Source organism: Pelophylax lessonae (assembly GCF_965119305.1).
Source record: "Pelophylax lessonae genome assembly, chromosome: 8".
Taxonomy (NCBI): Eukaryota; Metazoa; Chordata; class Amphibia; order Anura; family Ranidae; genus Pelophylax; species Pelophylax lessonae.
In genome coordinates this window covers 296,363,918-296,389,798 of record NC_138775.1, presented here as the reverse complement: position 1 = coordinate 296,389,798, position 25,881 = coordinate 296,363,918, and the positions used below count along the sequence as shown (strand labels likewise).

General features: G+C 46.6%; 1 protein-coding gene across 1 annotated transcript in view; it reads left to right on the top strand.

Moving 5' to 3' along the window:
• The first annotated feature begins 21,005 nt into the window (after positions 1–21,005).
• Positions 21,006–25,881, top strand: part of EIF2B3 (eukaryotic translation initiation factor 2B subunit gamma) — a 74,296-nt gene continuing 69,420 nt past the window's right edge. The window contains exon 1 of the mRNA XM_082265262.1: positions 21,006–21,130. The gene's annotated coding sequence lies outside the window, so the exon portion shown is untranslated. The remainder of the gene's footprint in view (positions 21,131–25,881) is intronic.

The following is a 25,881-nucleotide window of genomic DNA, read 5'->3' as shown; positions in this document are numbered from 1 at the left end:
GGGCTGCGGTCATGGTACAGGAGAATGTAGGGCTGCGGGCATGGTACAGGAGAATGCAGGGCTGCGGGCATGGTACAGGAGAATGCAGTGCTGCAGGCATAATACAGAAATATGCAGGGCTGTAGGCATGGTACAGAAGAATATGTAAATATGGACGCCTGAATATATCTTAAGATAGCAATTGTACCAGCATCCCAAAAAGATATATCATATGGGAAATTTTAGGAATACCACACAACCAACCTCCCAATTGGTCGATGGGGGGGAAAAGGGAGGGGGGGGAAAGGGAAAGAAGATGGAAGGGGAATGTGTCTAGGACTTTCAAGGTACCTTATTCAATAATAAACAATAATAAAATCTATAATTTTTATTGTGAAAAAACAGGATAATAAAATCACATGACAAAAAATATGGATACAATCCGTGTTACCATATACTCCAAATAATGTATTACATGTACAGTATAAGTTTTGCAATCCTGGAGTGGATTTTCAAACTTCAAACAATGCGCAACCTCGACATGTTTCGTGGTATACCCACTTCTTCAGGAGGATGTTACGCACATTAATACTTGCATCTAGTAATGACAATAGGATGATTAATAATGACATTTAACAATGAACAGTATAGCATAGATCATACAGCTCAAAATAGGGGAGGAGCCATCTTACCCAAAATTGGGAGCGTGGGTAGATCACAGATTATAGGACCCAGCCATCATGTGCCTCTCACCGGCGGACATGGGGGACACTATATATAGATTGGTTATAAAAAGTATACGTGTTTTATCGGCTAATATAATTTAGAAAATTAATCACCACCGTCACCAAAAAAGTCAAAGAGAAGACAAGAAAGATATATAAGGGATGGGGAGAGATAGAGAAGGAAAAGGGGAAAAAAGGGGAGTGGGAAAGGGGGGGGGTGGGGGGAAAGGGGGAAAAGGGGCCAGAAAGAAGGAAGAGGGAGGGGAGAGAAAAGAAAACAGGTAAAAGTGGGGAGAAAAACACAAGGCAGAGGGAAAAAAACATAAACAAAAAATGAATGTAGGATATAATGAAAGAAAGACAAAAGAAAGATGGAAGGATATGGTGGTGGGAAAGGGGGAAATCTTCCCACCCATTTGAACCCCAAACATAGATCAGCCTCACACACTCCCCGCCCCCCCCGTTCCATCCCCCAGCGCCCTAACAAGCCTACAACCATAACACCCCAGTCACCCAATACACAGCCCAAAGATCCTCCGTCCTCCACAACTGGCCCACAGCCGTTTACAAATCCAAGCCCCCCTACACCACCCTCTATAACCCCCAAGGACCCAAAAATAGTCGTTGGAGACTTTGGAACGGGTGATATACCTACACCCTCAAACCCCGATTCCATTGTTTTTTTAGAGGTGGGCCCCCTCCGAAAAAGACGCCTCAAGCGAAAACACACAGAAGAGGGTGTAGAGGCGGACGTAGAACCCACAAAAATAAAAAACAAACTCCCGAAACTGTAAAGATCTTCAATCTGTCCTCGCATCAATTATCCTCTCAAGATCTCTCTCTTCTAAGCAGAGGTCTATCGTTTGCACCCACCATAGCACCCAACTCATTCCAATTATTCAAAGACCTCCATAAGTTCGTCCGGAAACTTACATTGACCAGACACTTCAGTATACAGTCCAATAAACACCTCAACACCGACTCCATCCAACCCACACTCACCAATACCCAGACACCCACGGCTATACCTACTACACATGAAGACTACTCTTTTACCAGTCCAGTCAGTACACTAGATTACTCCACCTATATAGAAGAACCATCCGATGACATAGATCCAGAACTACTACTCTATACACAACACCCTCAAACCTCCCCACCCATACAACATACAGCCCTGCGTGCAAAGTCCACATTCAATCCCACCCGGTCCAAAGGGCCATACATCGAATCTTTTTACAGAGTGGTATTTGCTGACCTACAAAAAATGTGCGAAAACAACAGCCAAACCCACCGTAAAAGACTACCACACAATCTCAGTCATGGAGAAAGACAATCACTTAAAAATCTCACACACAACACTGATATTATTATCAAACCTGCAGACAAAGGTGGCGGCATAATCATCCAAAATAAATCCGATTATGTTAACGAAGCCCTCCGTTTACTTTCTGACAAAAACACATATTCCATCCTACTCAAAGACCCACTACCTGAATTCCAAGCTGAACTGGAAATACTCATCACCACAGCCACCAAAGCCAAAATCATAGATCTCAAGGAAGCCAGTTTTCTGAAACGAAGCTTCTACAAAACACCATACTTTTACCACCTTCCCAAAATACATAAACACCCCACTACACCCCCTGGCAGACCAATAGTCGCAGCTATGGACAGCATCACCAGCGGACTCTCACAATACACAGACACATTCCTCCAACCGTTAGCCCAATCCCTCCCATCTTACATTAGAGATTCAGCCCACCTCATGGAGCTCCTCCGACCCTACACCTGGGAGGAACAATATCTCTGGCTATCATTAGACGTCACGTCTCTATACACTTCCATCCCCCACGACATTGGCCTTACCTCCATTCAACACTTTCTCTCCCTAGACAATCTCATCAATCCAGAACAGGCTGTATTCATCTCAGACGCTATCAAATTCTGCCTAACTCACAATTATTTTTCATTCCAAAACACATACTATCTACAAACCACAGGCACTGCCATGGGCGCCAATTTTGCCCCCTCATATGCCAACCTCACAATGGGCTTCTGGGAAAATACCTCCATCTGGCATAACAATCCATACACCAAACATCTGATATTCTATGGCCGTTACATTGACGATCTGATCATCATTTGGGACGGCCCCCCCAGCATCATTCAGGACTTTGTGGATGATTGTAACGACAACCCGTTCAGCCTATCTTTCACCCATGCATGGCACCCGGACAAACTGGCATACTTAGACTTAGAACTAAGTCATGACGGTAACACCATTATATCCAGTAACTACACAAAACCCACCGCAGGGAACTCATACCTCCACTATGACAGCTGCCACCACCCATTGTGGGTCAACAACATACCCAAAAGTCAGTTCTGCCGTCTTCGACAAAACTGCACTAGAGACACTGACTACCATACTCACAGCCAACATCTAAAAAAGAAATTTCAAGATAAAGGTTACCCAGATCACATAATCGACACAGCTTACACCACATATCTGCCTGGCAAACCCCCCAAAAAAGAGAACCCCCAATCAGACACCACAGTCCGCTTCATCACCCAATTCCACGGAAAACATAAAAAAATGGAGAACATACTCTCCCGACATTGGGGTATCCTCAAACAAGACCCACACCTTTCCACCCATATTATGGACAAACCCCGCATCACTTACCGCAAGGCTCCATCACTTAAAGCTAAAATAGCACCCAGCAAGCTAAAAACTCCCAAACCCAATCCCCTCTGCCTCATACCACTAAAAGGGATCTTTCAATGTAAAAAGGCCCTATGCAAAACGTGTGCCTTTATCCAACATGGCCAAAAATCATTTATACATAAAGGCATCACCTATACCTTCAAAGATTTCTATAATTGTTCCACTGACTATGTAATATACTGTCTATCTTGCCCATGCCCTCGGTTATACGTGGGCCGTACCACCTGCCCCCTCAGACAACGTTTTGGAAAACATAGACGCTACATAGAGACAGGTAGCGACCATCACAGCGTCCCACGACACTTTCTGGAATTCCACCACCAATCCACTGCCGGTCTAAAAATCTGGGTCCTCGAATCCATCCCAAACACCATACCTCCAGCAGAACGTTTCGCGTTACTTTGTGAACGCGAAACGTTCTGGATTTACACTTTGGACAGCCTCAGTCCCTCCGGACTCAACGAGGAACTTGATGTGAACACTATCCTTTAGCCCTCTTAATAAACCAAAATCTAATGCTTTCTGTTGTCCTCATTTCAGGTTTCACATGCCCTACATAATTCATGCCCATCAAGAACACCACCCGTGAGTATGCACCCAACACCCTCCCACCCAAAACCCCCCCCCCCATTTCCATCCCCTTCCCCCCCCCCCCCCCTACCTCTCAAATAACCAAACCCCCCCCCCCCCTCCCCCCCCCTCTCCCTCTCTCCCCCTTCCTCCTCTTCTCCTCCTTTTTTCCCCTTTTCCCCCCCCCCCTCCCCCTTCACCCCTTCTCCCTCTCCCCCCCTTCCTCTGTCCTAACCCCCCCCCCCCCATCATCCCTCCCCCCTCCCTTCCCTCACCCTTCTTCCCCTTACCTCCAACTAATAACCCCCCCAACCCCCCCCCCCCCACCCCCTTCCCCAACACCCCACCCAGCTCCCACCTTTTTTCCCCCCCCTGATCTCTTTCTACCAAAACAGGAAGACGATCCCCTGACCCATTTTCATGGGGTCAGCCACGTTAGACACTAGCCTTCTCTTTAACTGCTATTTACCTTATGCTGCTATAATCATAACCTTATTTTTATTATAATTGTTCTTAAAATCATTGTCTAGTCCTTGCACTAATAGATATGCTTTTTAACTTTTCCTTATTGTATTAGTATCAAATGTTTTTATTCTGTTCCTGTAAATTGCCCCCGGACCGCTTGGTCAACTTTGCCAAAAAGACATTTGGACATTACACATATTTATGTGTTATCGTATACATCATTCTTTTCCCCTGTGTCTCCAATGAACATTGCCGCTTTAAGACCTTTTTGTCCGTTGCCGCTTTTATTCCTTAATGACGCCCCCAGCTTCCTATATAATTCCCTGCACGTCCTCCCATCCGGACACTTGACAAAGGAGTGCGCATGCCCGCCACCGGCATGTTGCGCATGCTCCGAAACATGTTGTGACGCCCGGATACGCCCACCTAAGCCCAGACACCCTGTGACGTCAGACGCAGCCGGAAGAAGCCTCCAACACGCTCCACATCTCCTATGCCGATCCGACCCGGAAGTCGCCTGAGAAACCCCGGACTTCTCCCGGACGATTGGACCGCATCAGGACCCAGAGCAGGCACCGAGCTTCTGACCTACACCAGGGAGGGCACCACAGTGACTGCACTGAAGTGAGTCCAGTATCGAGTCACCTGTTCCTTTATACTTATTTTTAATAAACTTCCTTCTTTTTTAAAAAAACTGCACTCTACTGGCGCTTTTTTCCCCCTTTCCTCTATGACTAACATTGAGCTGCTTCGCTCACCCGGAGAGCAGCCTTGAGTGCTACCCATCCTCACCCACCCACCGAACAGAGGATCGTCCACACCCGGACCCCCCCTCCCCCCTCCCCCCCTCACACCCCTGGTCAGCCCAACACTCTCTGCCTCCAGGCATCTGAGTCCTACTTTTTGTTTCCCCCCCCCCCCCTCCCCCCAGGCTATTCCAGCTGACCACTGTTCCAAGTACCAGTGTCCTGCCTGTACCCCGCCTGACCATTTGCCTCTACAAGCAGCCACAATAGAGAGCAGCACCCCCTGTGAGCGCCTTAAATAACATATTTTCTTTTTTCAGTGTTCTGAAGCAAACTTTTTGGCTGCCACAGATCCCTGTGCTTTCTCAGACTGCTGCATTAGCCCCCTCCACACCTGGGCTTGGCACCCCCTCATAACCAACCCCAAAACCCATTAAGCCATCAGGCTCTGTTTCTCACACCCAGGTGTGATTGGTATAATTTTACACTTACTAGTGTATGATACAAACATTGCTGACATTGTTATTGTCGTTGTTGTTGTTATTTACTCCTGCTGACCCCCAACCACCCTCCCACTTTCTCATTCACTGTGTGTGTCCTCCATTCTATTGTTGTTTTATACATTTATATATATTTATATATTTTTATACAGATATTGGTATATGCATTGTCATCAAGCGTGTCACTCATAGCTTCAGGCCCCTGTTAGCCTAAACATAGTGTCACAATTTTTATTTATAGCGGCTTTTTTAATCTCCATCATTTATCACATAAACGGCTCAAACCAGCCCCTATTCCCTATCATACCCCCTTTTAGCGGCCCAAACCAACTCCCACGCCCTCCTCCCCTCCGCTCCCAGTCCCCCCCCCCCCAAAACATCAGGCTACCCACCTGTCTACCTCACACCATTCTCCAAACACACCCCGAAATATGGATCTCATAGACGAGATAGAATTACATAAATACGATACCCTAGAAAACTTATACACCACTTTACCGGGCCACTTATTTACCTCCACCCCCACCCTCCCCAGAACCACTAGACAAACTCTATGTGGTCTGTTCAAAAAACTAGAACGGCTGATCCACTCAGCCAACACCCACTGGTGGGACAATTTCTTCCTCTCCAGATACATTTCCAGCAATATCACACCTAGAGGCCTCAGAATTTTAACCACTTGCTCTTTCCTGGACCCCACTCACCTTAAAGAATGGCAAGGGATAGCTGAATTCTGTACCGCCAAGTTCCTAAGCGTCCTCACCAAACAAAGAACAGTCAAATATGAAGAACAAGTCCATCATATACAAATTCTCACCCAAAATATTCTCTCATATGAACAAAATGTGCCAACCTCCTGGCTGGACATACTTAAGCGAAACACCAAAAAACAAGAAGACCATCTAATTAGAATAAAACTGGGCAAATTTAAACGAGACCTAAACGATTATCAAACTGCAAAAATATTTTCTTGGAAAGAAAATCCACACATCCCCTCCCTACTAGACCCGGAACTAGACCTCATAAAAAATTCCCGACCATACAATCAAGCCCTCCCTCCCCCCCAGAAACCCACACCCACTACTAGCGGCCCCACCAGGCCTAACAAATTCATACAATCAGGTCCCCCACACCAACTCCCCAAACCTTCTAAGAATCTTCCCACCCATTTGAACCCCAAACATAGATCAGCCTCACACACTCCCCGCCCCCCCCGTTCCATCCCCCAGCGCCCTAACAAGCCTACAACCATAACACCCCAGTCACCCAATACACAGCCCAAAGATCCTCCGTCCTCCACAACTGGCCCACAGCCGTTTACAAATCCAAGCCCCCCCTACACCACCCTCTATAACCCCCAAGGACCCAAAAATAGTCGTTGGAGACTTTGGAACGGGTGATATACCTACACCCTCAAACCCCGATTCCATTGTTTTTTTAGAGGTGGGCCCCCTCCGAAAAAGACGCCTCAAGCGAAAACACACAGAAGAGGGTGTAGAGGCGGACGTAGAACCCACAAAAATAAAAAACAAACTCCCGAAACTGTAAAGATCTTCAATCTGTCCTCGCATCAATTATCCTCTCAAGATCTCTCTCTTCTAAGCAGAGGTCTATCGTTTGCACCCACCATAGCACCCAACTCATTCCAATTATTCAAAGACCTCCATAAGTTCGTCCGGAAACTTACATTGACCAGACACTTCAGTATACAGTCCAATAAACACCTCAACACCGACTCCATCCAACCCACACTCACCAATACCCAGACACCCACGGCTATACCTACTACACATGAAGACTACTCTTTTACCAGTCCAGTCAGTACACTAGATTACTCCACCTATATAGAAGAACCATCCGATGACATAGATCCAGAACTACTACTCTATACACAACACCCTCAAACCTCCCCACCCATACAACATACAGCCCTGCGTGCAAAGTCCACATTCAATCCCACCCGGTCCAAAGGGCCATACATCGAATCTTTTTACAGAGTGGTATTTGCTGACCTACAAAAAATGTGCGAAAACAACAGCCAAACCCACCGTAAAAGACTACCACACAATCTCAGTCATGGAGAAAGACAATCACTTAAAAATCTCACACACAACACTGATATTATTATCAAACCTGCAGACAAAGGTGGCGGCATAATCATCCAAAATAAATCCGATTATGTTAACGAAGCCCTCCGTTTACTTTCTGACAAAAACACATATTCCATCCTACTCAAAGACCCACTACCTGAATTCCAAGCTGAACTGGAAATACTCATCACCACAGCCACCAAAGCCAAAATCATAGATCTCAAGGAAGCCAGTTTTCTGAAACGAAGCTTCTACAAAACACCATACTTTTACCACCTTCCCAAAATACATAAACACCCCACTACACCCCCTGGCAGACCAATAGTCGCAGCTATGGACAGCATCACCAGCGGACTCTCACAATACACAGACACATTCCTCCAACCGTTAGCCCAATCCCTCCCATCTTACATTAGAGATTCAGCCCACCTCATGGAGCTCCTCCGACCCTACACCTGGGAGGAACAATATCTCTGGCTATCATTAGACGTCACGTCTCTATACACTTCCATCCCCCACGACATTGGCCTTACCTCCATTCAACACTTTCTCTCCCTAGACAATCTCATCAATCCAGAACAGGCTGTATTCATCTCAGACGCTATCAAATTCTGCCTAACTCACAATTATTTTTCATTCCAAAACACATACTATCTACAAACCACAGGCACTGCCATGGGCGCCAATTTTGCCCCCTCATATGCCAACCTCACAATGGGCTTCTGGGAAAATACCTCCATCTGGCATAACAATCCATACACCAAACATCTGATATTCTATGGCCGTTACATTGACGATCTGATCATCATTTGGGACGGCCCCCCCAGCATCATTCAGGACTTTGTGGATCATTGTAACGACAACCCGTTCAGCCTATCTTTCACCCATGCATGGCACCCGGACAAACTGGCATACTTAGACTTAGAACTAAGTCATGACGGTAACACCATTATATCCAGTAACTACACAAAACCCACCGCAGGGAACTCATACCTCCACTATGACAGCTGCCACCACCCATTGTGGGTCAACAACATACCCAAAAGTCAGTTCTGCCGTCTTCGACAAAACTGCACTAGAGACACTGACTACCATACTCACAGCCAACATCTAAAAAAGAAATTTCAAGATAAAGGTTACCCAGATCACATAATCGACACAGCTTACACCACATATCTGCCTGGCAAACCCCCCAAAAAAGAGAACCCCCAATCAGACACCACAGTCCGCTTCATCACCCAATTCCACGGAAAACATAAAAAAATGGAGAACATACTCTCCCGACATTGGGGTATCCTCAAACAAGACCCACACCTTTCCACCCATATTATGGACAAACCCCGCATCACTTACCGCAAGGCTCCATCACTTAAAGCTAAAATAGCACCCAGCAAGCTAAAAACTCCCAAACCCAATCCCCTCTGCCTCATACCACTAAAAGGGATCTTTCAATGTAAAAAGGCCCTATGCAAAACGTGTGCCTTTATCCAACATGGCCAAAAATCATTTATACATAAAGGCATCACCTATACCTTCAAAGATTTCTATAATTGTTCCACTGACTATGTAATATACTGTCTATCTTGCCCATGCCCTCGGTTATACGTGGGCCGTACCACCTGCCCCCTCAGACAACGTTTTGGAAAACATAGACGCTACATAGAGACAGGTAGCGACCATCACAGCGTCCCACGACACTTTCTGGAATTCCACCACCAATCCACTGCCGGTCTAAAAATCTGGGTCCTCGAATCCATCCCAAACACCATACCTCCAGCAGAACGTTTCGCGTTACTTTGTGAACGCGAAACGTTCTGGATTTACACTTTGGACAGCCTCAGTCCCTCCGGACTCAACGAGGAACTTGATGTGAACACTATCCTTTAGCCCTCTTAATAAACCAAAATCTAATGCTTTCTGTTGTCCTCATTTCAGGTTTCACATGCCCTACATAATTCATGCCCATCAAGAACACCACCCGTGAGTATGCACCCAACACCCTCCCACCCAAAACCCCCCCCCCCATTTCCATCCCCTTCCCCCCCCCCCCCCCTACCTCTCAAATAACCAAACCCCCCCCCCCCCTCCCCCCCCCTCTCCCTCTCTCCCCCTTCCTCCTCTTCTCCTCCTTTTTTCCCCTTTTCCCCCCCCCCCTCCCCCTTCACCCCTTCTCCCTCTCCCCCCCTTCCTCTGTCCTAACCCCCCCCCCCCCATCATCCCTCCCCCCTCCCTTCCCTCACCCTTCTTCCCCTTACCTCCAACTAATAACCCCCCCAACCCCCCCCCCCCCACCCCCTTCCCCAACACCCCACCCAGCTCCCACCTTTTTTCCCCCCCCTGATCTCTTTCTACCAAAACAGGAAGACGATCCCCTGACCCATTTTCATGGGGTCAGCCACGTTAGACACTAGCCTTCTCTTTAACTGCTATTTACCTTATGCTGCTATAATCATAACCTTATTTTTATTATAATTGTTCTTAAAATCATTGTCTAGTCCTTGCACTAATAGATATGCTTTTTAACTTTTCCTTATTGTATTAGTATCAAATGTTTTTATTCTGTTCCTGTAAATTGCCCCCGGACCGCTTGGTCAACTTTGCCAAAAAGACATTTGGACATTACACATATTTATGTGTTATCGTATACATCATTCTTTTCCCCTGTGTCTCCAATGAACATTGCCGCTTTAAGACCTTTTTGTCCGTTGCCGCTTTTATTCCTTAATGACGCCCCCAGCTTCCTATATAATTCCCTGCACGTCCTCCCATCCGGACACTTGACAAAGGAGTGCGCATGCCCGCCACCGGCATGTTGCGCATGCTCCGAAACATGTTGTGACGCCCGGATACGCCCACCTAAGCCCAGACACCCTGTGACGTCAGACGCAGCCGGAAGAAGCCTCCAACACGCTCCACATCTCCTATGCCGATCCGACCCGGAAGTCGCCTGAGAAACCCCGGACTTCTCCCGGACGATTGGACCGCATCAGGACCCAGAGCAGGCACCGAGCTTCTGACCTACACCAGGGAGGGCACCACAGTGACTGCACTGAAGTGAGTCCAGTATCGAGTCACCTGTTCCTTTATACTTATTTTTAATAAACTTCCTTCTTTTTTAAAAAAACTGCACTCTACTGGCGCTTTTTTCCCCCTTTCCTCTTCCTTCTTTCTGGCCCCTTTTCCCCCTTTCCCCCCACCCCCCCCCTTTCCCACTCCCCTTTTTTCCCCTTTTCCTTCTCTATCTCTCCCCATCCCTTATATATCTTTCTTGTCTTCTCTTTGACTTTTTTGGTGACGGTGGTGATTAATTTTCTAAATTATATTAGCCGATAAAACACGTATACTTTTTATAACCAATCTATATATAGTGTCCCCCATGTCCGCCGGTGAGAGGCACATGATGGCTGGGTCCTATAATCTGTGATCTACCCACGCTCCCAATTTTGGGTAAGATGGCTCCTCCCCTATTTTGAGCTGTATGATCTATGCTATACTGTTCATTGTTAAATGTCATTATTAATCATCCTATTGTCATTACTAGATGCAAGTATTAATGTGCGTAACATCCTCCTGAAGAAGTGGGTATACCACGAAACATGTCGAGGTTGCGCATTGTTTGAAGTTTGAAAATCCACTCCAGGATTGCAAAACTTATACTGTACATGTAATACATTATTTGGAGTATATGGTAACACGGATTGTATCCATATTTTTTGTCATGTGATTTTATTATCCTGTTTTTTCACAATAAAAATTATAGATTTTATTATTGTTTATTATTGAATAAGGTACCTTGAAAGTCCTAGACACATTCCCCTTCCATCTTCTTTCCCTTTCCCCCCCCTCCCTTTTCCCCCCCATCGACCAATTGGGAGGTTGGTTGTGTGGTATTCCTAAAATTTCCCATATGATATGGTACAGAAGAAAACAGGCCTGTGGGCATGGTACAGGAGAATGCAGGGCTTCGGGCATAATACAGAAGAATGCAGTGCTGCGGGCATGGTAAAGGAGAATGCAGTGCTGCGGGCATGGTACAGGAGAATGCAGTGCTGCGGGCATGGTACAGGAGAATGCAGTGCTGCGGGCATGGTACAGGAGAATGCAGTGCTGCGGGCATGGTACAGGAGAATTTAGGGCTGCGGGCATGGTACAGGAGAATGCAGGGCTGCGGGCATGGTACAAGAGAATTTAGGGCTGCGGGCATGGTACAGGAGAATGCAGTGCTGCAGGCATAATACAGAAATATGCAGGGCTGTAGGCATGGTAAAGGAGAATGCAGTGCTGCGGGCATGGTACAGGAGAATGCAGTGCTGCGGGCCTGGTAAAGGAGAATGTAGGGCTGCGGGCATGGTAAAGGAGAATGTAGGGCTGCGGGCATGGTACAGGAGAATGTAGGGCTGCGGGCATGGTACAGGAGAATGTAGGGCTGCGGGCATGGTAAAGGAAAATGCAGTGCTGCGGGCATGGTACAGGAGAATGCAGTGCTGCGGGCATGGTACAGGAGAATGCAGTGCTGCGGGCATGGTACAGGAGAATGCAGTGCTGCGGGCATGGTAAAGGAGAATGTAGGGCTGCGGGCATGGTAAAGGAGAATGTAGGGCTGCGGGCATGGTACAGGAGAATGCAGGGCTGTGGGCATGGTACAGGAGAATGCAGTGCTGCGGGCATGGTAAACGAGAATGTAGGGCTGCGGGCATGGTACAGGAGAATGCAGGGCTGTGGGCATGGTACAGGAGAATGCAGGGCTGCGGGCATGGTACAGGAGAATGTAGGGCTGCGGGCATGGTACAGGAGAATGCAGGGCTGCGGGCATAATACAGAAGAATGCAGGGCTGTAGGCATGGTACAGGAGAATGCAGGGCTGCGGACCCCCCCCCCCCCACACCTCTTGACCCCATTACATTACACAGCCCCCCCCCCACATTACATCTTTGGACCCCTTTACATTACGCAGGGCCCCTCCACACCTCTGGACCCCTTTACATTACACAGCACCCCCCCCCCCACATCTCTGGACCCCTTTACATTACACAGCGCCCCCCCCCCACATCTCTGGACCCCTTAAATTACACAGGGCCCCTCCACACCTCTGGAACCCTTTACATTACACAGCACCCCCTCACACCTCTGGAACCCTTTACATTACACAGCACTCCTCCCACACCCCTTTACATTACACAGCCACCCCCCACAGACACACATCTGGACCTCTTTTGCATTACAGAGGCCCCCTTCCCCCCACACCTCTGGACCCATTTTGCATTACACAGCCCCCCCCCCACACACCTCTGGACCCCTTTTGCATTACACAGCTCCCCCACACACACAGGAGAATGCAGGGCTTTGGGCATGGTACAGGAGAATGCAGGGCTGCGGACCCCCCCACACCTCTGGACCCCATTACATTACACAGCCCCCCACATCACATCTTTGGACCCCTTTACATTACATAGGGCCCCTCCACACCGCTGGACCCCTTTACATTACACAGCCCCCCCCCCCACACACCTCTGGAATCCTTTACATTACAGAGTGCAGGGTTCAGGAATGTGTTGTACATAGAGCAGGGTTCAGAAATGCGTTGTACAGAGTGCAGGGTTCAGGAATGCGTTGTACATAGTGCAGGGTTCAGGAATGCATTGTACATAGAGCAGGGTTCAGGAATGCCTTGTACAGAGTGCAGGGTTCAGGAATGCCTTGTACAGAGTGCAGGGTTCAGGAATGCGTTGTACAGAGTACAGGGTTCAGAATGCGTTGTACAGAGTGCAGGGTTCAGGAATGCGTTGTACAGAGTGCAGGGTTCAGAATGCGTTGTACAGAGTGCAGGGTTCAGAATGCGTTGTACAGAGTGCAGGGTTCAGGAATGCATTGTACAGAGTGCAGGGTTCAGGAATGCGTTGTACAGAGTGCAGGGTTCAGGAATGCGTTGTACAGAGTGCAGGGTTCAGGAATGCGTTGTACATAGAGCAGGGTTCAGGAATGCGTTGTACAGAGTGCAGGGTTCAGGAATGCGTTGTACAGAGTGCAGGGTTCAGGAATGCGTTGTACAGAGTGCAGGGTTCAGAATGCGTTGTACAGAGTGCGGGGTTCAGGAATGCATTGTACAGAGTGCAGGGTTCAGGAATGTGTTGTACAGAGTGCCGGGTTCAGGAATGTGTTGTACAGAGTGCAGGGTTCAGGAATGCGTTGTACAGAGTGCCAGGTTCAGGAATGTGTTGTACAGAGTGCAGGGTTCAGGAATGTATTGTACAGAGTGCAGGGTTCAGGAATGTGTTGTACAGAGTGCAGGGTTCAGAATGCGTTGTACAGAGTGCAGGGTTCAGGAATGCATTGTACAGAGTGCAGGGTTCAGGAATGTATTGTACAGAGTGCAGGGTTCAGGAATGTGTTGTACATAGAGCAGGGTTCAGGAATGCGTTGTACAGAGTGCCGGGTTCAGGAATGTGTTGTACAGAGTGCAGGGTTCAGGAATGTATTGTACAGAGTGCAGGGTTCAGGAATGCGTTGTACAGAGTGCCGGGTTCAGGAATGTGTTGTACAGAGTGCAGGGTTCAGGAATGTATTGTACAGAGTGCAGGGTTCAGGAATGCGTTGTACAGAGTGCAGGGTTCAGGAGTGTGTTGTACAGAGTGCAGGGTTCAGGAATGCATTGTACAGAGTGCAGGGTTCAGGAATGCGTTGTACAGAGTGCAGGGTTCAGGAATGTATTGTACAGAGTGCAGGGTTCAGGAATGCGTTGTACAGAGTGCAGGGTTCAGGAATGTGTTGTACAGAGTGCAGGGTTCAGGAATGCGTTGTACAGAGTGCCGTGTTCAGGAATGTGTTGTACAGAGTGCAGGGTTCAGGAATGTATTGTACAGAGTGCAGGGTTCAGGAATGTGTTGTACAGAGTGCAGGGTTCGGGAATGTGTTGTACAGAGTGCAGGTTTCAGGAATGCGTTGTACAGAGTGCAGGGTTCAGGAATGTGTTGTACAGAGTGCAGGGTTCAGGAATGCATTGTACAGAGTGCAGGGTTCAGGAATGTGTTGTACAGAGTGCAGGGTTCAGGAATGTGTTGTACAGAGTGCAGGGTTCAGGAATGTATTGTACATAGTGCAGGGTTCAGGAATGCGTTGTACAGAGTGCAGGGTTCAGGAATGTGTTGTACAGAGTGCAGGGTTCAGGAATGCGTTGTACAGAGTGCCGGGTTCAGGAATGTGTTGTACAGAGTGCAGGGTTCAGGAATGCGTTGTACAGAGTGCAGGGTTCAGGAATGTGTTGTACAGAGTGCCGGGTTCAGGAATGTGTTGTACAGAGTGCAGGGTTCAGGAATGTGTTGTACAGAGTGCCGGGTTCAGAAATGCGTTGTACAGAGTACAGGGTTCAGGAATGTGTTGTACAGAGTGCAGGGTTCAGGAATGCGTTGTACAGAGTGCAGGGTTCAGGAATGCGTTGTACAGAGTCACAGAAATAGTGGCATAATGCTCCTGCATTCCTCTTTTCTAGTACTTACCCGGATGCGGCACAGGTCCAGGTCCCTTTTATTCTCTCTCCAATTAATAATAATATTAGTACTGGTGGTGGTAAAAATAACAACAAAAATACAGCAGTGGGGATAAAAATAGTAAAACAATTATTAAAAATAACAACAATAATACAAATAATAATAATTATATTCTAATATTAATTATACTAATTATAGTGGAGGGGAATTATACTAATACTAAAAATAAATAAAGATACTACCAAAAATATTTGTGATAATAAAAATAATAATACAAATATTATGAGTGATAATGATAATTAAAAAAACAAAAAATAACAACAATACTAATAATATTACAAATATTAATAAAGGTAATGGAAAAAAAACATAAAACAAAAATAACAATACCAACAATTATTATAATGATAAAAACCACAACAACAATCGAATATGAATAATACTAAACATAATACCCGGTAAATATACCACTACTAATAGTGGTGATAATAATACAAAATTTTAAATATTACTTTTACTACTACTACTACCAATTATTATTATTATTAACAACAATAATGATAATATTCTGTTCTATAACCAAGTAAATACTCTGCTGCTAGCTAGAATACTAACAATAGTGATAATAAATGCTACGCTGTTGCTACTAAAAACAATTAATAAAAATAATAATAGCAGTAATGTTAATGATTAGTAAACAAAAATACTACTATTACTGTGACGGTGGCGGGTATCAGACCCCTGGCCTTCTCATCCACCTCGTGACCAAAAGCCAAGCAATCTCACACCCTGCGTAACAATGCCACTCTCAGCTGCACCCAGCACACAGATTGTCCAGCTTGCGGGACCACAATCTAGATGCCAGCAGACTGAGAGCGATTGTCACCGGGTTAATTAAACGATTAACCCTTTCTCTGCCACCACCGCTACGTTTGAATGAGCCCAGCGGACGCTCGTGATTTTACAAATATCAATTATGACTTTAGAATAACTGTCTGTAACACACACTGTCACCTCAGACAGGAGTGTCCAAATGATTTATCCTAAACAGTAGCGCTCTTTCAGGAGGCAGGTTCTTTTGGGTCAGTTTGCGTTTAAGAGCTTAGAGACAAAATTAACACTTTTTAAAATAAGGTTTAATTATAAGAAAGGTGAAGATTGGTGCAAATAAAAATATTTACAGAAAAATGGGTTACGAAGAAATAGAGACACAATACAGTAATTAGAAATATGAAGATAAAGAATGAAAATACTTGCATTAAAATGGTCCTGGTTCCCCTTGAGCGATGTTATGGCTTGGATGGTAGGATGAGAACTGGCTCTCTATCAGTTCCTGTCCTTTTTCTCTGACCCTCCAGGGGGTGTCACCAGAAGTACTTGGCCAATAGGCTCTGAGTCCATGGGCCGCCCCCTTGGAGGCTCACAATTGCTAAGACACATCCCGTTTAGACAGAGTATTAAAATAACTCGTATCTGGAAATATGTAACGGTTACATGCTTGAAACTGTCATTGGATTGTACGATATTTAATCTGTTTTCTACAGACACTAAACACGGGTTATTTCGGAATAACCTCTGACCTGTAAGGCATCTGATCGCTAGCTTGTCTTTCCTAGGCATGAAGGTGTTCATGTTTGATCTTAATAGGATCGGTATGTTATGGGGCATCCAAATATCTACTTTTTGTCAATGTGTTATGTTCGGGTAAAAAGGTATGATTTGAGAATGGATTGTGAGATGTAAATTAACAATTTGGCTTGGGGAATTTACAAGGCAGCTTCACTGGACATCTGCTCAGACCCCATGCTGTCCTCGGAGACCCAACTCCTGCTAGAAGGGCAGATAAGACTTTACAACCTGCCAGCCCGGATGTGATTTAAGATAAGGCACTCTTTTGAGGCCTTGCATACTAATGCCAAGGGGAAGGTGGGGGCTACTTTGAGTGAGAGAGAGGGGGGGAAGGAAATATATCTGCTGAGCTACAGCTTAAACTGGAATGCTGCCTGTGTCACTGAACAAGATGGCTGCCCGTGGCAGCTTTTAGGGTACTCCGGGCACGACATCATTACAATTACTATTATATACTATATACTATTATACTATACAGTGGGTACGGAAAGTATTCAGACCCCCTTAAATTTTTCACTCTTTGTTATATTGCAGCCATTTGCTAAAATCATTTAGGTTCATTCTTCTTCCTCATGAATGTACACATAGCACCCCATACTGACAGAAAAACACAGAATTGTTGACATTGTTGCAGATTTATTAAAAAAGAAAAACTGAAATATCACATGGTCCTAAGTATTCAGACCCTTTGCTCAGTATTTAGTAGAAGCCCCCTTTTGATCTAATACAGCCAGGAGTCTTTTTGGGAAAGATGCAACAAGTCTTTCACACCTGGATTTGGGGATCCTCTGCCATTCCTCCTTGCAGACCCTCTCCAGTTCTGTCAGGTTGGATGGTAAACGTTGGTGGACAGCCATTTTTAGGTCTCTCCAGAGATGCTCAATTGGGTTTAAGTCAGGGCTCTGGCTGGGCCATTCAAGAACAGTCACGGAGTTGTTGTGAAGCCACTCCTTCGTTATTTTAGCTGTGTGCTTAGGGTCATTGTCTTGTTGGAAGGTAAACCTTCGGCCCAGTCTGAGGTCCAGAGCACTCTGGAGAAGGTTTTTGTCCAGGATATCCCTGTACTTGGCCGCATTCATCTTTCCCTCGATTGCAACCAGTCGTCCTGTCCCTGCAGCTGAAAAACACCCCCACAGCATGATGCTGCCACCACCATGCTTCACTGTTGGGACTGTATTGGACAGGTGATGAGCAGTGCCTGGTTTTCTCCACACATACCGCTTAGAATTAAGGCCAAAAAGTTCTATTTTGGTCTCATCAGACCAGAGAATCTTATTTCTCACCATCTTGGAGTCCTTCAGGTGTTTTTTTTAGCAAACTCCATGCGGGCTTTCATGTGTCTTACACTGAGGAGAGGCTTCCGTCGGGCCACTCTGCCATAAAGCCCCGATTGGTGGAGGGCTGCAGTGATGGTTGACTTTCTACAACTTTCTCCCATCTCCTGACTGCATCTCTGGAGCTCAGCCACAGTGATCTTTGGGTTCTTCTTTACCTCTCTCACCAAGGCTCTTCTCCCCCGATAGCTCAGTTTGGCCAGACGGCCAGCTCTAGGAAGGGTTCTGGTCGTCCCAAACGTCTTCCATTTGAGGATTATGGAGGCCACTGTGCTCTTAGGAACCTTAAGTGCAGCAGAAATCTTTTTGTAACCTTGGCCAGATCTGTGCCTTGCCACAATTCTGTCTCTGAGCTCTTCAGGCAGTTCCTTTGACCTCATGATTCTCATTTGCTCTGACATGCATTGTGATCTGGAAGGTCTTATATAGACAGGTGTGTGGCTTTCCTAATCAAGTCCAATCAGTATAATCAAACACAGCTGGACTCAAATGAAGGTGTAGAACCATCTCAAGGATGATCAGAAGAAATGGAAAGCACCTGAGTTAAATATATGAGTGTCACAGCAAAGGGTCTGAATACTTAGGACCATGTGATATTTCAGTTTTTCTTTTTTAATAAATCTGCAACAATGTCAACAATTCTGTGTTTTTCTGTCAGTATGGGGTGCTATGTGTACATTCATGAGGAAGAAGAATGAACTTAAATGATTTTAGCAAATGGCTGCAATATAACAAAGAGTGAAAAATTTAAGGGGGTCTGAATACTTTCTGTACCCACTGTATATACTATTATATTATTACTACTATTATAATAATGATAGTGGTGCTGGTAATAATAATAAAAGTAACAATACACAAAACAAAAATAATGAGAAAAATAGTGATAATAATAAAATTATTATATTATAATTATTATATAGGATTTATATAGAGCCGACAGTTTACGCAGCGCTTTACAACTTGAGGGTAGACAGCACAAATACAATACAAATTAACCACTTAACGACCAGCCACGTAGATCTACGTCGGCTGACTTTGAGTGGTTATACCGGGATGATGCCTCTAGCTAGAGGCATCATCCCGGTACCGTTGTTTGAAGCCGGCGGTCGGCTTTCCGCCGGTAACGATCGATGCGGCTCGGGAGCCGCTCGATCGTTACCCGGGGGGGCGGGAGGGGACGTCCCCTCCCCTCCCGCCGCCTTCCGCGGCTTTGCTCGGGGCTCCCGTCCCACCGGGAGCCCCGAGCACCCAGCCGGCACGTCCGCCGGCTGGATGGAGTCCCGATGAATGCCGGAAACGGCATCGATCGGGTCTCCGATGACGTAACCCGGAGGCGGCGTCCATGACGTCACTTCCGGGTTACCGTGCCGCAAAAGGCGGCAGATTTAAAAAACGGCTGTATGCAAAAATGCCGTTTTTGGCGTTTTGCATACAGGGAAGTGTAGTGGAGGGGTTTGGGGTCTTTTAGACCCTCAATCCCTCCATAAAGTGTACCTGTCACACATATTGCTGTCACAAGGGATGTTTACATTGCTTGTGACAGCAATAAAAGTGATCAGATTTTTTTTTTTTAAAAAACCTGTAATAAAGTTAAAAAAAAAAGAAAAAATAAATAGGAAAAAAAAAAAAAAAAAATTTAGCCGCCCCCGTCACCGTTAGCTCGCGCACAAAAAAAAACGTATACGCAAGTCGAGCCGCAAATGAAATCGCTGTTCAAACCACACATGTGAGGTATCGCCGCGATCGCCAGAGCGTGGGCAATAATTTAAAAAAAAGAGCTACACTCTACCTCTAAACTGGTAACCGTTAAATAAATTTAAAGCGTCGCAGATTGAGATCTCTATTGACCGTAGTTTGTCGCCATCCCACGGGGGGGCGCAATTTTAAACCGTAACATGTTTGGTATCTATTTACTCGGCGTGACATGTTCTTTCACAATATACAAAAAAAATGGGCTAACTTTACTGTTTAGTATTTTTTTAAATTAGTGAAATGTGATTTTTCAAATTTTTTCCAAAAAAATGGCGTTTTAAAGACCGCTGCGCAAATACCGCGTGACAAAAAATTTTGCAATGACCGACATTTTATTCTCCAGAGTCTTTGCTAAAAAAATATATATAATGTTTGGGGGTTCTAAGTAGTTTTCTAGGAAAAAATACTGGTTTTAACTTGTAAACAAAAAGTGTCCGAAATAGGGCTGGGGGTAAAGTGGTTAATACAGGAGGAATCAGAGGGCCCTGCTCGTTAGAGCTTACAATCTAAGAGAATAATATAAAAAAATACAATAAACAACAATAATACGAAAAGAATATTCATTACCATTATATTGAAATATGAATAAAACGAATACTTGAAAAAATAAAAAAATAAATAAAAATGCCACTAATATTATTAGTAATAATATTAATATTTTAAAAAATAAAATAAAAAAATAACAATAATAATAATAATAATAATCAATTCTACCCTGTTGCCATTAATGATAATATTAATAATAGCGGTAATGATAATGAATAATTAATAAAAATACTTCTGCTACTAATAAATAAAATACTGGTGCTGGTAATAATAATAATAATAAAATAAATCATACAAATAATTACAATGATATTCCAATAAAATGAATACTATAAATGATAATCAATAAATGTAACCTACTAATAATAATACTAATGGTGATGAGAATAGTGTGGGTAAGACTATATCACACACACATGTGGCTCCGCCCCTTCTGGAGGTCACGTGATCCGGGTCCTGTCAGCCGGGAGGTCACGTGGTCCCGTATGTCCCGATCGGGGATCCGTACCGGAAGTGAGTGAAGATCGGAGCGGTGACCGGGTTCGGTGATCGGGGTGTCGGGCTCACACACACGGACAGGTACGCTGAGGCTCCTCCTCCCTCACACCGCCGTCCCGGGGGCTCAATACACGGCCTGTCACCATTGGCCGCCCGAGAACTACATCTCCCAGTATGCACTGCGGCCGGCCCGAGAGGCTCCGCCCACCAGCGTGCGGCCATGGTGCCCAGCCTGTCAGTGATGGGGATGAGAAGGATAATCGGTGGGGTGTAGAGGAGGGAGGAATCCTCCATCACCCCGCCCCCCCTCCCGACTTTCTGACTGAGAGTCGGCTCTCTGTATCCTCCCTCCAGGACCCCAAACACCCCAATCTCAGCAGGAAGCCAGTCTGGGTTGGGGGGTCATATATGGGGTCTGTATATAGGATTGGGGGGTCATATATGGGGGAGGGGTCTGTATATAGGATTGGGGGACATATATGGGGGAGGGGTCTGTATATAGGATTGGGGGGACATATATGGGGGGAGGGGTCTGTATATAGGATCTTCCCCCCCCCCCCCACATACACAGCGAGGGACATATCCCCCCCCATATACAGCTACAGACATCCCCCCCATATACAGACATCCCCCCCATATACAGACCCCTCCCCCATATACAGACCCCTCCCCCATATACAGACACCTCCCCCATATACAGACATCTCCCCCATATACAGACACCTCCCCCATATACAGACACCTCCCCCATATACAGACATCTCCCCCCATATACTGACACCTCCCCCCATATACAGACACCTCCCCCCATATACAGACACCTCCCCCCATATACAGACACCTCCCCCCATATACAGACACCTCCCCCCATATACAGACACCTCCCCCATATACAGACACCTCCCCCCATATACAGACACCTCCCCCCATATACAGACACCTCCCCCATATACAGACATCTCCCCCCATATACAGTCCCCCATATACAGACACCTCCCCCCATATACAGACACCTCCCCCCATATACAGACACCTCCCCCATATACAGACACCTCCCCCCATATACAGACACCTCCCCCCATATACAGACACCTCCCCCCATATACAGACACCTCCCCCCATATACAGACACCTCCCCCCATATACAGACATCTCCCCATAGATGTGAAGCACTTTGTAAAATGAAGCTTTAATTGCTATAATGCGCATTTATGAAGATCGCTTTTCATAAATGCGCATTATAGCAATTAAAGCTTCATTTTACAAACTGCTATCTGGAACTTGATAAAAAAAAAAAAAATTTTTTGGTTGCATTGGCCAGGATTCGAACCCGGAGCGCCCCCAGAAGCAAGCCCATTGAGCCATCGGAGCCCAGTTAGCTAACCACAGCACTAGCGTACCAATGCAATAGTAAGAGCTGTAAAACTTGCTTACATCTCTTATTACGGTGATGTCACAGACCATGTGACTGTTTGGTCACATGGTACAGAGAAGTACAGGAAGTGGATAGAACTCATCACATCCAATGTGTCTGCTCTACAGGGAAGGTCTGTTCCCGGGTTTTTCTCTGCAATCTCTGCCAAGGAGGGGGATGTCTGTATATGGGGGGAGGTGTCTGTATATGGGGGGAGATGTCTGTATATGGGGGGAGGTGTCTGTATATGGGGGGAGGTGTCTGTATATGGGGGGAGGTGTCTGTATATGGGGGGAGGTGTCTGTATATGGGGGGAGGTGTCTGTATATGGGGGGAGGTGTCTGTATATGGGGGGAGGTGTCTGTATATGGGGGAGATGTCTGTATATGGGGGGAGGTGTCTGTATATGGGGGGAGGTGTCTGTATATGGGGGGAGGTGTCTGTATATGGGGGAGGTGTCTGTATATGGGGGGAGGTGTCTGTATATGGGGGAGGTGTCTGTATATGGGGGGAGGGGTCTGTATATGGGGGGAGGTGTCTGTATATGGGGGAGATGTCTGTATATGGGGGAGGTGTCTGTATATGGGGGGAGATGTCTGTATATGGGGAGAGATGTCTGTATATGGGGGGAGGTGTCTGTATATGGGGGAAGGTGTCTGTATATGGAGGAGATGTCTGTATATGGGGGGGAGGTGTCTGTATATGGGGGGGAGGTGTCTGTATATGGGGGGAGGTGTCTGTATATGGGGGGAGATGTCTGTATATGGGGGGAGATGTCTGTATATGGGGGAGGTGTCTGTATATGGGGGGAGGTGTCTGTATATGGGGGAGGTGTCTGTATATGGGGGAGGTGTCTGTATATGGGGGGGAGATGTCTGTATATGGGGGGGAGATGTCTGTATATGGGGGAGGTGTCTGTATATGGGGGAGATGTCTGTATATGGGGGGAGGTGTCTGTATATGGGGGGAGATGTCTGTATATGGGGGGAGGTGTCTGTATATGGGGGGAGATGTCTGTATATGGGGGGAGGTGTCTGTATATGGGGGGAGGTGTCTGTATATGGAGGAGATGTCTGTATATGGGGGGGAGGTGTCTGTATATGGGGGGGAGGTGTCTGTATATGGGGGGAGGTGTCTGTATATGGGGGGAGGTGTCTGTATATGGGGAGGTGTCTGTATATGGGGGGGAGGTGTCTGTATATGGGGGGAGGTGTCTGTATATGGGGGAGGTGTCTGTATATGGGGGAGATGTCTGTATATGGGGGGAGGTGTCTGTATATGGGGGGAGATGTCTGTATATGGGGGGAGGTGTCTGTATATGGGGGGAGGTGTCTGTATATGGGGGGAGATGTCTGTATATGGGGGGGAGATGTCTGTATATGGGGGGAGGTGTCTGTATATGGGGGGAGGTGTCTATATGGGGAGGTGTCTGTATATGGGGGGAGATGTCTGTATATGGGGGAGATGTCTGTATATGGGGGGAGATGTCTGTATATGGGGGGAGGTGTCTGTATATGGGGGAGGTGTCTGTATATGGGGGGAGATGTCTGTATATGGGGGGGGAGGTGTCTGTATATGGGGGGAGGTGTCTGTATATGGGGGAGGTGTCTGTATATGGGGGGAGATGTCTGTATATGGGGGGAGATGTCTGTATATGGGGGGAGATGTCTGTATATGGGGGAGATGTCTGTATATGGGGGGAGGGGTCTGTATATGGGGGGAGGGGTCTGTATATGGGATTGGACTGCAGTCCGGCCATCAGACAGTTCCATATTAGTGGTCATGCTATCAGACAAGTTTTTTTTGTGTTGGAAATTGTAGACGGAAACTTTATTTGACACAATGTACAGCAGATTGTAACCTACAAAATAATTATTACACAAATGTGTCACCCCTCCCCCCTCTACCATATCTTACAATACGGGGGGATTTTACTGTGGAAATTTAAAGATACAGAGCCCCAAGATTTCATGTCTGATCCATTTTGAAGTATTGCGAAAATGTCAATTTGTAGCCTAAGGGGTGATATTTGGGGCTCTGTATCTTTAAATTTCCAACACAAAAAAAACTTGTCTGATAGCATGACCACTAATATGGAACTGTCTGATGGCTTGACTGCAGTTAGGATTGGGGGGACATATATGGGGGAGGGGTCTGTATATGGGGGAGGGGGTCTGCATATAGGATTGGGGGGGACATATATGGGGGAGGGGTCTGTATATAGGATTGGGGGGTCATATATGGGGGAAGGGGGTCTGTATATAGGATTGGGGGTCATATATGGGGGAGGGGGTCTGTATATAGGATTGGGGGGTCATATATGGGGGAGGGGTCTGTATATAGGATTGGGGGTCATATATGGGGGAGGGGGTCTGTATATAGGATTGGGGGGTCATATATGGGGGAAGGGGGTCTGTATATAGGATTGGGGGGTCATATATGGGGGAAGGGGGTCTGTATATAGGATTGGGGGGTCATATATGGGGGAGGGGTCTGTATATAGGATTGGGGGTCATATATGGGGGAGGGGGTCTGTATATAGGATTGGGGGGTCATATATGGGGGAAGGGGGTCTGTATATAGGATTGGGGGGTCATATATGGGGGAAGGGGGTCTGTATATAGGATTGGGGGGGTCATATATGGGGGAGGGGTCTGCATATAGGATTGGGGGGACATATATGGGGGAGGGGTCTGTATATAGGATTGGGGGTCATATATGGGGGAGGGGGTCTGCATATAGGATTGGGGGGGACATATATGGGGGAGGGGTCTGTATATAGGATTGGGGGGTCATATATGGGGGAAGGGGGTCTGTATATAGGATTGGGGGGTCATATATGGGGGAGGGGTCTGTATATAGGATTGGGGGTCATATATGGGGGAGGGGGTCTGTATATAGGATTGGGGGGTCATATATGGGGGGAGGGGGTCTGTATATAGGATTGGGGGGTCATATATGGGGGAGGGGTCTGTATATAGGATTGGGGGTCATATATGGGGGAGGGGGTCTGTATATAGGATTGGGGGGTCATATATGGGGGAAGGGGGTCTGTATATAGGATTGGGGGGTCATATATGGGGGAAGGGGGTCTGTATATAGGATTGGGGGGCATATATGGGGGAAGGGGGTCTGTATATAGGATTGGGGGGTCATATATGGGGGAAGGGGGGTCTGTATATAGGATTGGGGGTCATATATGGGGGAGGGGGTTTGTATATAGGATTGGGGGGTCATATATGGGGGAAGGGGGGTCTGTATATAGGATTGGGGGTCATATATGGGGGAAGGGGGGTCTGTATATAGGATTGGGGGTCATATATGGGGGAGGGGGTCTGTATATAGGATTGGGGGGTCATATATGGGGGAGGGGTCTGTATATAGGATTGGGGGTCATATATGGGGGTCTGTATATAGG